The following is a 14795-nucleotide window of genomic DNA, read 5'->3' as shown; positions in this document are numbered from 1 at the left end:
TGGAGCCAAGAAAATTAAGCTCATTTTATTATTAATTAATGAGCTCATTAATTTATTTATTCATGCACTCAGCTGTTCAGTAATCCTACCATCTTCCAGGCCAGTGTAGGAAATAACTAGGGCGGTTTCTTATTACTCAGAGCTCAAGGCACCAGAGAAACGATGGGCAGAAAAGTAACTCGTATACAGACGCTACGGTAAGGGGTGTGGACAGAGCAAGAAAGAAACAAACTGGGACTTTGGGGCCGGGATGGTGACATTACAGGTTTGCTAAGGAAGAGCTATTGGATACAGTCCACTGGATACAGTGGATACAAGTACATGGACCAAGGGACAGAGGATGGGATGCCTCTGCCTGTTGGGACTCTTCTGGTTCCTGGAACACGAGGGAGATGAAAAGGGAAGCAGCTTAGACAGAAGCCAAGGACTTGACATTTGTGGGATACACACAGGGCGAAGGAATACGCTGACCTGAGTGACAAGTGTGCTGTCAGCAAAATACAGATTAAGGGAATTCCACGCGTTAAGCGAGTGGCCCGCAGTTTGTTTTCAGGTAAATTATAAAGAAAAGGACAGAGGGGAAACCTGGGGATTATACAATCCTAAAAAGACATGTCGACATTCAAAAATGGGGAAGACAGTGGGCAAGAATGTACACAAGTGATAAAACCAGAAAGACACTAACGGACGTGATACGAAGAACAAGAAATGCTACTTTGTAGGTGGTGGGAGGTGTGAAGGGGGGATTGTGACCGGGAAAGGAAAGACGTGCTGTTAGGTGGCTGGTTAATAATTGCATTCTTGACTTGAGTTGTGTCCATCAAAAGAGCACAGGTTGGGGGCAGAAAGACAGGTTCTCTTTAGACGTGTGGAGTCTGTGATACTCCATATCACGGTGGAGAGGGTTGCAGGCCCTGAAACTATGGTCGGGAGAACTCCTGTAAATGATGCAACAGCCCACAGGGAAGCATGAAAGAAAACGAGAGGTTTCCCATTTTCCCAGGTGTTTTGGGAAAAAAGTTCACATCAGATTCCCCCAAAGGGATTTATCATGTATTGAATTCTGCTAGATAATGAACAGTCTCACCCGTAGTGATATGTCACATACTTAGTGAAAATTCTTTAGAGAATTTTGCCATGGTTAAAAATAACATCAGATGGTGGTTACTGTTAAGAACTACAAAGGAGCAAAGTCTTTTGTATCCAAAGGAAGAGTTGTGGGTCTTTCCCCTCACCCTGCTCTTAAGTCAAATCCTTTCAGTATGAGCACCCGTGAGATGATTAAAAAAAAAAAAAAAGCAACCTTATTTTTTTATGCAAAGAATGAATGAGAAAATTGTGTAGGAGACAAAAATAAAGTGGAGCTAACCCTTTTGCTAATTTACCTTTGAATATGCTCTCCCTTCAGACAATGATGAAGTGTAAAATTGGGGTGTAATCACTGTGGCCAGCTCTCGTTTGTCAACTGGGAACCAGAGGTGTGTTCCATTGAACACGTTGGAAAATTCCCCAGATAACCACGTCCTCACCATCCTATGCGTGAGACAACTGCTTCCATGATAATGCTGCCTGCTGCCTACTAAGGGAGATCTTGCCCTAGTCTTTCCTTCCAAACATTTCTAATCTCCACACTTCCCAATCTTGGCATTAGATCTCATCCAAGCCCCTGACGCTCTCCCTGCTGAAAATTTACATAGAATTCTAGCAATTTTTTTTTTCCTTCAAAAAAGCTGCCTAAATGTGAAAGTTTCATTTCAGCACTGGTAACCTTTTTTCTTTCCTCCACCCTGCTCTGAAATAAAAAATAAAAAACTCAGAAATAAAAACAAAAAATAGACTTCATCTTAAATTATGTTATACTGTATAAAGAGTTACCAGTTTTGCCTCAGATTTCTATTCTCTCTCCCTTTTACACAATCAAACTAAAAATATAACTAGCTTTCTCTGAATATACAGTATAAAAACATGATCGTCTTCAATAAAATATAATTAACCTCAAAATTTAAAGCCCTCGACACTAATTATCACAGGTCTCCAACAGCTTACTGTGTGTGCGTTTGTGATGTAAGCAGTCTTTATTTGAATAAACTTTTAAGTTTCAACAACAAATTAAAAAATGACTCACAGTACAGGGCATTTATACATGTCTTTTCATCTTCCAACGGCGCTAAACATTAATTAACCCTGGCTAATTAAAACAGTCATAGTTTACAAATTTACTCATTAATCAGCCTCAAGCAAATGCAAAGCATTTTTAAAAGTCTTTCACAATTTGAACCAATTACATATGGAAATTGTTTTTTTTAAATGGAGAGGTCATAAATAAAAAAGACAGGTCATCAAAAAACATGCATGCAGTCCTTTGACTTAAATTTGATCATGTTTTAGAAAGAAACTTGGACAATGTTTTGGAACTATAGGAGTCAAAGGAAACTAAAGATAAAACTTCCTGAGACTTCCCTGGTGGTCAAGTTGTGAAGACTCCATGCTTCTATTGCAAGGGGGCCTGGGTTCAATCCCTGGTCAGGGAACCAAGATCCTGCATGCCTTGCAATACGCCCCCCAAATCAACAAAAGCAACTGCCTGGAATAGGATGAATTGTGTCCTGCCCCTGAAATATACTGACATCGTAACCTCCAGTGCCTATGAATACAACCTGATTTGGAAATGGGATCTTCACAGATGTAATCAAGATCAGATCAGATCATACTGGGGTAAGGCTCTCAATCCAATATGGCATCGTGAGGAGAATCTATGGGAGTAAGGTGGGTTCTTGGTCATTCTGGAGAAGACACAGAGAGACAAAGGGGAGATGCCATGTGAAGACAGGCAGAGGCTGGAGTGGTGTACCTACAAGCCAAAGGACTGTCGGGGATGGTCGGTAACAGTAAAACCAAGAAAAAGGAATAAAACAGATATTCCTCTAGGGCCTTTAGAGGGAACATGGCCCCAGAGACACTTAAAAAAAATTTTTTTTTAAAAAATTTAATTATTTTTTTTGACTCTGCTGGGTTTTCACTGCTGCAACGGCGTTTGTCTAGTTGTGGCAAGTGGAGGCCACTCTCTAGCTGAGATGTACAGGCTTCTTGCTGTGATGGCTTCTCTTGTTGCAGACCATGGGCTCTAGGGTACCCAGGCTTCAGCAGTTGTGGCTGTGGGCTCAGTATGTGCCCAGGCTCTGGAGCACAAGCTTGGTAGTTGTGGCACATGGGCTTGGCTGCTCCGCGGCATGTGGGATCCTCTTGGATCGGGGATCGAACCTGTGTCTTCTGCATTGGCAGGTGGATTCTTTATCACTGAGCCACCAGGGAAGCCCCTGTAGACACTTTCATTTCAGACTTATAGCTTCCGGAATGGTGAAAGAGTAAATTTCTGTTATTTAAGGCCACCCAGTTTATGGTCATTTGTTTTGGCAGTCCTAGGAATCTGTAACACTGTCTCAGTAAGTGAATACTGGGGCTTCCCCAGCAGCTCAGTGGTAAAGAATCCACAATGCAGGAGCTGCAGGAGACATGAGTTTGATCCCTGGATCAGGAAGATCTCCTGGAGAAGGAAATGGTAACCCACTCCAGTATTCTTGCCTGCAGAATCCTATGGACAGAGGAGTCTTGCGGGCTATAGTCCATGGGGTCACAACAGAGTTGGACATGACTGAGCGACTGAGCACACATGGAGAAATTAGTAAGAGAAACGACATTTAAAAATCCATCACATCAGGGACTTCCTTGGTGGTCCAATGGTTAAGAATCTGCCTGTCATCTCAGGGGTCACGGGTTCTTATCCCTGGTCTGGGACTAAGATCCCACATGCCACAAAGTAACTAAACCTGCAGGCCACAGCTAGAGAGAAGCCCTTGAGTCACAAAAAAGGATCCTGAGTGCCACAACCAGGACCTGATGCAGGCAAATAACTAAATATGAAAAATTCCATCAAATCCTTCTAGGTTAAGGGCAGGCTTTTGATACACCCAAGTGGTTTTATATTTGAAGTTCACAGAGAGTGGAAGACTGCTGATGAGAAAACTGGTTGCAATGACTTAGGGTAGGAAAGAGGGAAAACTCTCTCATGGCCTCCTTCGATTTTTTGAGGCTATAAGAACCCACACGCACTAAATAAACGATGGATGAGGCATACTGAGCATGGGGTACACTGGATCTACCCCAAAGCAAGGTGTAGCCAACCGTTATGGGCCAGATTGTGTTTCCCCCAAATTCATATGTTAAAGCCCTCACACCTAACGTGACTCTATGTGGAGAAAGGCGCTCTCAGGAGGGAATTAAGGTAAAATGAGGTCATAGGGAGCCCTAGGGGAACAGGCCTGGAAGCCAAAGAGACACCAGAGATCTCTCTCTCTCATCAGGTACAGCGGAAAGGTCCTGTGAGGGCGCAGCGAGAAGGCAGCCATCTGCAGACAGAAGAGAGGCCTCAGGGGAAATCAGACTTGCCAAGGCTTTGATCTCGGGCTGCCAGCCTCCAGAATGTGAGAAGGAATTCTGTTGTTTAAGCTACGCAGGCTACGGCATTTTATCACGGCAGCCTGAGTGCTCTGGACACCCACCTCGTCATACCCAGATCAAAGGAAGACCAAAGGTCACAGCAGCTTTCTCTAAGGGGTTTTATTGCTTTCTTCCTTCTGTTTTTTTTTTTTTTTTCCTTTTTTGGAAGTGATAGCTGAAGATGAGAAAAGGAGGGTAAACTGTTGGTGGGTCACTAAGAATGCATACTGAATTTCAGGTCCTGCCCTTCTCATAAAAATGACAAGGAAGTGATCTCTGGCAAATGTGAGGCAGTCCACGGTTGGAGAGAATACGTGACCTTCAGGGCTTTTCATTTTCTTTACTTTTTCTGGCCATTTGCCAAGAAAGTTCTCAAGTATTCTCCTTGACTACCTGCCTTCACTCCAGGTGAAGGGAAAAAACCCAAACGACCATTTCCTCTGTGTCTAAGACATTTGCAATTATGCCGTCTATTCACTTGGGGAGAAAAAAACATATGGCATATGATTTCTATGCCAAGTCTCTACAGGAGATTTTTTAAGAAGCAAAAAATATAATTTGCATTCCCTGGTGGCTTAGATGGTAAAGAATCTGCCTGCAATGCAGGAAATCGGAGTTTGATCCCTGGGATGGGAAGATCCACTGGAGAATGGAATGGCAATCCATTCCAGTATTCTTGACTGGAGAATCCCAAGGACAGAGAAGCCTGGTGGGTCGCCAAGAGTCACGCAAGACTGAGTGACTAACACTTTTACTACTACTTTCATGATCCAAAAAAATACATCCACTGTTGATTAACAGAGCAAGATGCTCTTGGGTCTCACATTTGGAGTGTTTCTTGTCTTGGTAATGTTTTGCCAATTCTCTAAGAAGACACACACTTCCTGGGCTAATGTTAGGTTCCCTGACAGTCCTCCGGAATTAAACTTTACTATTTGTCACTTAAAATGCTAACAACTCCAGGTGTATTATGTCGATTTTCCCTTTCATCTCTTATTAAAATAATATCACTTTAGATTTGAAGAGAGCCTAAATGAGTAATTTCTTTGAGTAAAATGTCAGTATCAATAATAGAAAGTGAAAAATCTAAAGAGGGAAGAAAAGATTCCGTTAGGTAAAATAGTAAATTCACAGTTTCGGAAAGAGCAAATAAAAGAGGAAATGGGGAAAATATTGAAAGCGACAGCATTTTCTGACTGGAGCCTGCCCTATGCTTGTTCATGTCTTTCAGATATAGTTAATCAAAGTTAATAAGCCATTTATGCCCATCCCTTTTCACAGCTAATAAGAAGTCTTAACGTGGATAAAGAAAACATAGCCATCAATCCTGTCACACCTAAACAAATTCTCAATGAATTTGAACTTCAAGGTTAATAATGCTTCACTTTAATATTTTATACAATCACTGCTTTGGAAATAAGCGCCACTAGAAATTCACATGGTAAATTTACCAGGACGTATTTATTTTCCATGACAACAACTGCCATTCTTCTGTGTTCAAGACCAACATAAACATAATTTAAACCTTTAAGAATTCCTTATATTTTTGCTGTTTCATATAAGAGTGCATTTTAAAACTTTTGAATATTTAAGAATCCCCTGGGAAGGTAAGGGTCTTCCCAGATGTTGCTAGTGGTAAAGAACCTGCCTGCCAATATAGGAGACACAAGAGAAGACCCAGGGCTTTGATCCTTGGGTTGGGAAGATCCCCTGGAGGAGGGCATGGCAACCATTTCCAGTATTCTTACCTGGAGAATCCCATGGACAGAAGCCTGGGGGGGCTACAGTCCATGGGGTTGCAAAGAGTCAGACACGACTGAAGCAACTTATCTCGTCTCATACCTAAGAGGAGGAACCTCAGGTATAAGAAAGCGTCTCCATCAAGATGGAAAGAAGGCACTGAAGTGTTGAGAAACTGGTTTTCTGACAAAAGGAAGGCAAGAAAAATAAAGCAGACACTTAGCCTATAAATAGCCTATAAACTTGGAATATCTCCTGGCAGGGCCTGAATACTGGATTAAAAAGGAACTCTTCCCAGACCCCATCTATTCCCACTTCTCCTGAAACAGTTATTTTTTTTTTTCTCTTTTCTGTTTTCCTCATGATAACTGCCGTTGCCAACAACAATCTGGAAAATGTTCAGACGAATTCTTAGCAGTACGTGTTAGTCGCTCAGTTGTGTCCGACTCTTTGCGACTCCATGGACTGTAGCCTGCCAGGTTCCTCTGTCCATGGGATTCTCCAGGTAAGAATACTGGAGTGGGTTGCCATGCCCTCCTCCAGGGAATCTTCCTGACCCAGGGATGGAACCCAGGTCTCCTGCATTGCAGGCAGATTCTTCACCACCTGAGCCACCAGGGAACCGAGGGGGCTATTCCTGTAATTATTACTATTATCCTTAAAACACTTAAATTTGGCTGGTTTGCTTCAAGAGTTCATTCTCACTATTAAAAAAAAATTGCAAAGAACTTGTTTTGACAGACAACAACCACCTTAAAAAAAACAGGAGGGCAGCAACAGTGCATTAGGAAGTATCTCCTTTCTTTTTTACAGAATAACAAAGAAATTGAGAGCTCTAGGGTTATAGGAGACTATTAAATTTTGGAAGGAAAAACAGAGATGGCCTAACAGTTCACTGCTCATTTAGACTCAGAACTTAAACCATTTCCACCTAAGTTTCTTGAAATGTTTTCCAGCCAACATCACCTATTGCAATTTCCCTACAATTTTAGGGGCACTGAACTCCAAAATGAGAGAAATATAAACTGAAGAGGAGTCTTGAGAAGGGGAAGCCAGGTCTGCCGCATGTCATTTGTCCTTTATAGGTGCTTTAAAGGCTGCGTGTGCGCTGTGTTAAGGGGCTCCAGTCATATCTGACTCTTTGTGACCCTGTGGACTATAGTCCTCCAGACTCCTCTGTCCATGGGGATTCTCCAGGCAAGAATACTGGAATGGGTTGCCACGCCCTCCTCCAGGGTGGGTCTTCCTCAGTGGCTCAGACAGTAAAGAATCTGCCTGCAATGCAGGAGACCCGGGTTTGATCCCTGGGTCGGGAAGATCCCCTGAAGAAGTAAATGGCAACCCACTCCAGTATTCTTACCTGGAGAACTCCATGGACAGAGGAGCCTGGCAGGCTACAGTCTGTGGGGTTGCAAAGAGTAGGACATGACTGAGTGACTAACACTTTTGACTTTCCTCCAGGGGATGTTCCCGACACAGGGATTGAACCCACATCTCTTGTATCTCCTTCATTGGCAGGCGGGTTCTTTAGCTCTAGCGCCACTGTTTTAAAGGCAGTGATGGTTATTTACAAAACTAGTACTGAGAGGTTTCAAGTGATGGTGGAAATGTCCCTCCCCTCTCCACAGGCGGGCCAGGGTACCTGGAGGAAGGACTATGGCGATACTCCTCCGGGAGATAATGAAGGACAGGAAAGGCTGGTGTGCTGTAGTCCATGGGGTCAAAATGAGTCAGACACGACTTAGTGAGCGAACAACAACAGTGTCAAATCAGAGAAGACTGTACATTTTAATCAGGGAGAGGCAAGTGGTTCCAAAAGAAGGTCACACTCATCTATGGAGGAAGAGCTTAGAAGTTCCCTTCCACTTAGCTTGTTGTGAAAGGATATGGCAGATTTTAAACACTATCAATTTGATAATTTAACAACTTATGTTTTGACTTTTAGTATCTGATCATGAGAAGGTGTACATCTTTTCATCTAGGACTACTTAGCAACTGTGTATCTTTTTCTGGGAAGTGGAGCTGTTGTTGAATTAATCAAATATATTTTTTCAATTAGGTTTTTGTCAAACACTTTTTGTGACATACAGTTTTCATCATGTGGATTTAGGACATAACAGTATGGGAAAATCTAAATGGCTTATAGGTGAGCTAGAATAAATCCTCACTTATTTCTTAATTTTTCATAAGTTGAACACATTCTAAATCAGCAATTCTTAAAATTCTGCATGCATCAGAGTCACCTAGACAGTTTGTTAAAAGTCACATTGCTAGTTTCTCAGCCCAGCATTGCTGAATCAGGAGGTCAGGGGTGGGTCCAGAGAATGTGAATTTCGAGTAAGTTTCCAAGGGATGCTGTGGTTTCCAAGAGCCACAATTCTTCTATTTGAAGACAGGTATTTGTAATACCTACTTGTACCCAGTGATTTGTTTTAAGGGAAATGAATGCAGAAGAAATCTGATTCACACCCTTCAAAGAGCTTATAATTAGCACATGGCAATTAGTTGACATGTACACATCAAAGTGGGCTTTTCAGGTAGTGTAGTGGTAAAGAACTGCCTACTGGTGCAGGAGACCTGGGTTCGATCCCTGGGTCAGGAAGATCCCATGGAGGAGGGCATGGCTACCCACTCCAGTATTCTTACCTGGAGAATTCCAAGGACAGAGGAGCCTGGCGGGCTACAGTCCATGGAGTCTCAAAGAGTCAGACACAACTAAGTGACTGAGCATGCACACACACACGCATCAAAGCAACAGCAGACACATAATATATAAACAGTACGAACAGTGGACAGATGCTCTGTGCTAATTAAAGCTTTAAGGGAGAGGTAACAAGAGAGTTGGGGTTTTGGAAGCTCAGAAAGATCTCAAAAGGCCAAGATTGGGCAGATGGAACAGCATATTTAAACATATCCAGGACTGTGTACCAAAGATCAGCCTTCCTGGAGGCTCATGAAGATGAATAAAGGGGGTAACTATTTGCTTCACTTGTCCAAGGTTATTGTGAGGATCAAATGAGTCTCAAAAAAGAGAAAAGAAGAAAGAGAAATAAAGGAAAGCCAGTCATCAAAAGACACCAGAGTAATAATATAAACTTAGGAAAAAAATCTGCAAAATTTTTCATTAAATTCTTTTTTCTTTCCTCTTCTATTCTTTCTTCTCTATATATTTGAGTGGCAGTAAATAAACTGTGCCTTTGCAGTCATGAAAATGATTCTCTCCCCTGGCCTGGGAGATGACTTAATGATGTGTATGATGTGAAGGGCTCCAGCCACTGACATTCACAGAGCTAATCTCTAAGTCGGATCCCTCACAGACGGTTAAGACCTAGCTGAGTGTTATTATCTTGTGTTTTCAGAGAAATGTGTGCTTGTTCTGCACAGAGTAACCGAATGGCAATTATATAGAAGAAGGCACATTTGTTGTCAGTTTTCATGTGTTCGCATATGATTTCTAAGCCAACGCAGAATACAAATGTACAAAAAAATCCTGCAAAACGCACAATGCGGCTGACACTAATATCCTTTATGAACGTGTTCACATTGACTAAAGTATCCAAGGGTGTTGAGTCTTTGAGCTTGGGAATCATTTATTACTGAGTAACATATGCTAAAAGAGGGCCATTTCTTGTACCCATAATATTTTCAAAGAACAGGTGCTGAAGCTGAATAAACAGCTTCCAAAATCCAGTTTTGTTTAACTTGGCATCAGCAAGGAGGGAGAACAAATACTACTGGATACGGAGACACCAGGATAGATTCTGTCTCTAGTCTTATTAACCGACTGCATGACCTCGGGCAGATCATAGTTTCTTTGAGCCAGTGAAATGATGGAGCTGAACCGGCTGAAGACTAGGTTCCTTTCTCCTCTAATTATCTTCAATAAGTGATGAAGGAAGTAAGGAATGGCTGCCAGATGATGCTACCTAATGCCAAGAGACATGCGATCAACATCCCTCAGCTTAATGAGAGAAGCCTCTCCTTCAACTGTGTTTATCCAAAGTCTCCCCAAGCAGATTCCAAATTATTCAGGTATGAAAGATTGTGCCCTATACCTGCAAAATGTCTGGCACCGTGCATATAATCTGTTTTATGGGGAGAGTGTAATGAATGCTTATTGCAGATCCAACATCCTTGGATTAATTTTTGAATACCTTTGCTATTCACAATGGCAAATGATAGAAATGTAGACAGGGCTACTATTATTGTGAAAAATAAACATAACACAAATCTTACTATTTTAACCATTTTAAGTGGTTAAAAGCAGTTTTGGTGGCATTAAGTATATTTACGATCATCACTACCCTCCATCTCTAGAACATTTTTATCTTCCCAAACTGAAACTCTGTACTCATTACAGATTAATCCCCTAGTCCCTCCTCCCCCCAGACCCTGACAACCACCATTTTACATTGTCTCTATAAATTTATTATTCTAGATGCCTCATATATGATGGATTGAAAACATGGAAGCTTTTACAAATGTGCATTTCATACTTATGTAGAAGCCATGTTAATCTTTTCTGTATTGTTCCAATTTTAGCATACGTGCTGTCAAAGTAAGCATCATGTTATACTTCTGAAGCCCTCTAATACTTCCTTGAAATTATTAAGAGTGGTGATGGGGAATTAAAGCATTATCTAGTGATAGCTCAGTGGCAATGATAAAATTAGTTTTCTTTTTATTTGACTAAAGCAGTTTGATTAGAAAACTCTAATAATGTAACAGTTATAACTATTACCAATGTGTCATATATAAAAATTTTAGGAAACCGGCTTTTGGTATCATGGAAAACATAAACAGCAGGAAGTATATGCTATCAGGTCATAGTCATGAGGTAAAGAAGAAGTTTTAATGTAATAAAGGTCACAGTATGAATGATTATGTTTTCAAGTTGAGCCCCACCACAATACTTTTCTTATAAGTCACATCAAAAAGGCTATTTTGGCAACTTTCCTATCACATATGTGGACTGTCATTTGAGTGTGCGTGCATGCACGCTAAGTCGCTTCAGTTCTGTCCAACTCTCTGTGACCCCATGGACTGGGGTCATGCCCACCAGGCTCCTCTGTCCATGGAATTTTCTGGGCAAGAATACTGGGAGTGGGTTGCCATGTGCTCCTCCAGACGATCTTCCCGACGCAGGGACTGAACCCGTGTCTTTCATGTCTCCTGCATTGGCAGGCAGATTCTTTACCACTAGGGCCACCTGGGAAGCCCATCATTTGAGAGTAATCACATCTTAATTATTTCAAGTGTCAGTCGTCATCAACGAAACAAAGGCAGGTTTTTCCAAAAGAGTCATTCATTTAGAACTTCAAACAGCAATTTCTCTCTCAACGTCTCCCACCCTTGCCCCAAACCTAGAATGTGAAATTTGGTTTGCTTCTAAATAAAAACAATCTCCTAAATAAAAGTATAAAATGCTAATAAGTATAATCACATTAATATGAAATGTTCCCTTTGGCACTCCCAGCTCTCCACTCTTCTTGCCTAGGGAAATTCTTTATAACTTGGCAAAGCTTCAGAAGCAACTAGCTCCCGCTCCAGCTTCCCCTTCACTCTGCCAGCCTCTGAAAGAGAAGGAATGAATTGTTTGCAGAGGCAGGCAGGCTGGTTCAGCCTCTTGCTTCTGAGAGGCGTACTTCCTTCTCTCAGATGACAATGTCTCTGGTCTCTATTGACCTTAGGAGCAGCTTTAACAAGTTCCACGTTTAAGCGGAAGCTGAACACACAATTCCTCTATTTGCTCTAAGGGTATGGGCAGACTCGTCTAAATACCACCCAGACCAAAAACAAAGACAGAGACATGTGAAAGACACAACAAATGGTCACTATTTGCTGTTCCACAGAAATAATGAGATTAACTCATGCTTTTATGAGCACATGTAGTTATAAATATATTTATAAAAAAATTTTAAAACATTAAATAGGCCATTTTCAATTCACTGTCTTAGATGAATGGATCTGCAATAGTATTTGAAATTAAGTAACATCCTGACTTTGCTCTTTTGACTGCTTTCTCACTCCAAGTCCAAAAGACTCTTTGAATAGAATTTTGATTCATATGATGTCAGCATTGCTTTGGACTTATGCCTCATAAACTGGAATGGGTTAATAGATCTCTCTTTTTTTTTAAGGTTTCTTTCTGAAGTGGAGCCTTTTTAAAGTCTTTATTGAATTTGTTACAATATTGTTTCTGCTTTATGTTTTGGTTTTTGACCACAAGAGAGGCATGTGGAATTTTAGCTCCCCGACCAGGGATTGAACCCACATACCCGGCACTGGAAGGCGAAGTTTTAACCACTAAACCACCAGGGAAATCCCCGATCTCCTCCTTTTGATGAGACATACTTTACTGTTTATTACTGACTTTCTTAAGCAGGCCATAACATAGATGGCAGGAGAATAATTAACAAAGAGCAACAGAGCTTGGGCTTCCCTGGTGGCTCAGTGGTAAAAGAATCTGCTTGCAATGCAGGAGACAAAGGAGACCTGGGTTCTATCCTTGGGTCACGAAGATCGCTTGGAGGAGGAAACGGCAACTCACCCCAGTATTCTTGCCTGGGATTTTCCAAGAGTCCAACATGACTGAGCACAGCGCAGCAATGGAGCTTATTACTTAGGGAGTGCATTGCAAACTTTGTTTCTGAGTTATGAGCAAGAGACAAATTAACATTCCTTCCAAACTCTTTCTCACATGTAAACACATTCATCTTTTTTCCAGTTAGACTTTGTGGAAATAGATTTCAAAATTAATCTCAATTTGAATGCATCTCTATATTCATGGCAGCAAATATCACTACCACTTTTCTTCTCTTTCAAAATATGAACCTTGAAGGCAGCTGGTTGTGAAAGACAAGATAGCCAGCTCTTGTTCCCCAGTGTAACATCACTGGTTGTTCCCCAGAATCTACCCCCGCCCCCCCCAAAAAAATCAGACACATCTGCTGCAGGGTTCCCTGCCAGAAACTGTCTAGGAGCCTCCACTGTGTGGTCTGACTTCACCTCCCAATCATTTAGTTAGGAATTCTTGAATTTTGATTCAAATTACAGGGCCATGCATAAGAGCTGGTGAGTTCAGAAAAAACCCTGGAATTGCACCTGGATCATCACAGACAGCCGCAGAGCTCGGGGTGGGAGGCAGTGCCTCAGGTTTCATCCACAAGGTTGAGGCACATGTGCGCGCGTGCACACACACACACCCCAGAGAAGGGCATGAAAACAGACAAAACACACCAATGTGTCCGTGTGTCACAGTCATCATGATTCAAGGAAAAGTTCACATAGAAATTCCTTTGCATCTCAGGCAGATTTGGAATAAAGGGTATCAGTGTGCTAAATCAATTTGCCTGCTGCTTCTAAAGCTTAACCCTCCTGCATGGGAACACAGAGGAATCATCTCATAATGGATATCTCTTTAAGTAGTGACAGTGTTTTAAAACTTCATTTAAAAAATTACAATAGGGCCTTAAAAACAGAAGGAAATGAAAAGAAATCAGATTCTTTACTCATGTAGGTTATTACAGAACATTGAGAATCTGAAAAAGAATGAATATATATGTATAACTGAATCATGCTGCTAAACACCTGAAACTAACATAACATTGTAATCCAACTCTGCTCCAATGAAAAAAAAGCAAAGAAAAACATTTATAATAAGAACACTCCCTGAACTGACCTACAGATTCAAGGTGATCCCTATTAAAATTTTGACTATCTTTTTTTTTTTTTTGTAGAAATAAGGAGAAAAGACTCTGAAATTCATATGGAAAAGCAAGGGACCCCAAACGGTCGAAGCAATCTTGAGAAAGAACAAAGGATGACCCACAGCGCATGACTTCAAAACTTATTACAGAGCAACAGTAATCTAAACAGTGTGGTCCATGATAAATGCCCACTATTATAACAATAATAAGAATGCACATATAGAGCAAAGGAACAGAACTGAGAGTCAAGAAATAAACTCATACATCTCTGGCCAGCTGATTTTTGACAAGACTTCCAAGACCATTTAAAACAGAAAGAACAGTTTTTTCAACAAATGGTGCTGGGACACTGGATATCCATATGTCAAAGAATGAAGTTTGATCCTTACCTACACCACATATAAAAATGAACTCAAAATGAATCAAAGATCTAACTATAAGGGTTAAACTGTAAAACTCTTGGAAAGAAACATAGATATATATTTGACCTTGGATTGGACAATGGTTCTTAGCTATAATACTAAAGCATAAGCAACAGAAACAACAAATTGATAAACTGGACTTCATCAAAGGTTTTTAATTTTGTGTGTTCAAAGAATATTTTTAATTTTGTGTGTTCAAAGAATACCAAGAGTGAAAAAAACCTACAAAATGGGAGAATATAGTTTCAAATTATATATTTAACAAGAGGTTAGTCTCCAGAATAAAGAACTTCTACAATTCAATAATAAAAAAGGCAAAAAGCCCAATTAATAAAGCAAAAGATTTTAATAGACACCACTTAGTTATTTAGACTGGAAACATAATCCAGAGAACCACTGCAATGGCATAAAATAAACAATGTATTTT

At 40.9% G+C, this 14795-nt stretch overlaps 1 protein-coding gene and 1 non-coding gene across 8 annotated transcripts in view; both read right to left on the bottom strand.

Annotated features, from left to right (window-relative positions):
* The window catches only part of LOC122428625 (amyloid beta precursor protein), a 287533-nt gene that overhangs the window by 40168 nt on the left and 232570 nt on the right, over positions 1-14795 (bottom strand). The gene's annotated exons all lie outside the window — the stretch shown is intronic.
* On the bottom strand, positions 10697-10803 carry LOC122429023. The gene has a single exon (XR_006265892.1). It is a non-coding gene; the product is annotated as a U6 spliceosomal RNA (small nuclear RNA).

Source organism: Cervus canadensis, chromosome 27, assembly GCF_019320065.1.
Source record: "Cervus canadensis isolate Bull #8, Minnesota chromosome 27, ASM1932006v1, whole genome shotgun sequence".
Classification (NCBI taxonomy): domain Eukaryota; kingdom Metazoa; phylum Chordata; class Mammalia; order Artiodactyla; family Cervidae; genus Cervus; species Cervus canadensis.
The sequence above is the reverse complement of the archived record's forward strand: the minus strand, read 5'-3'. Positions and strand labels throughout refer to the sequence as shown.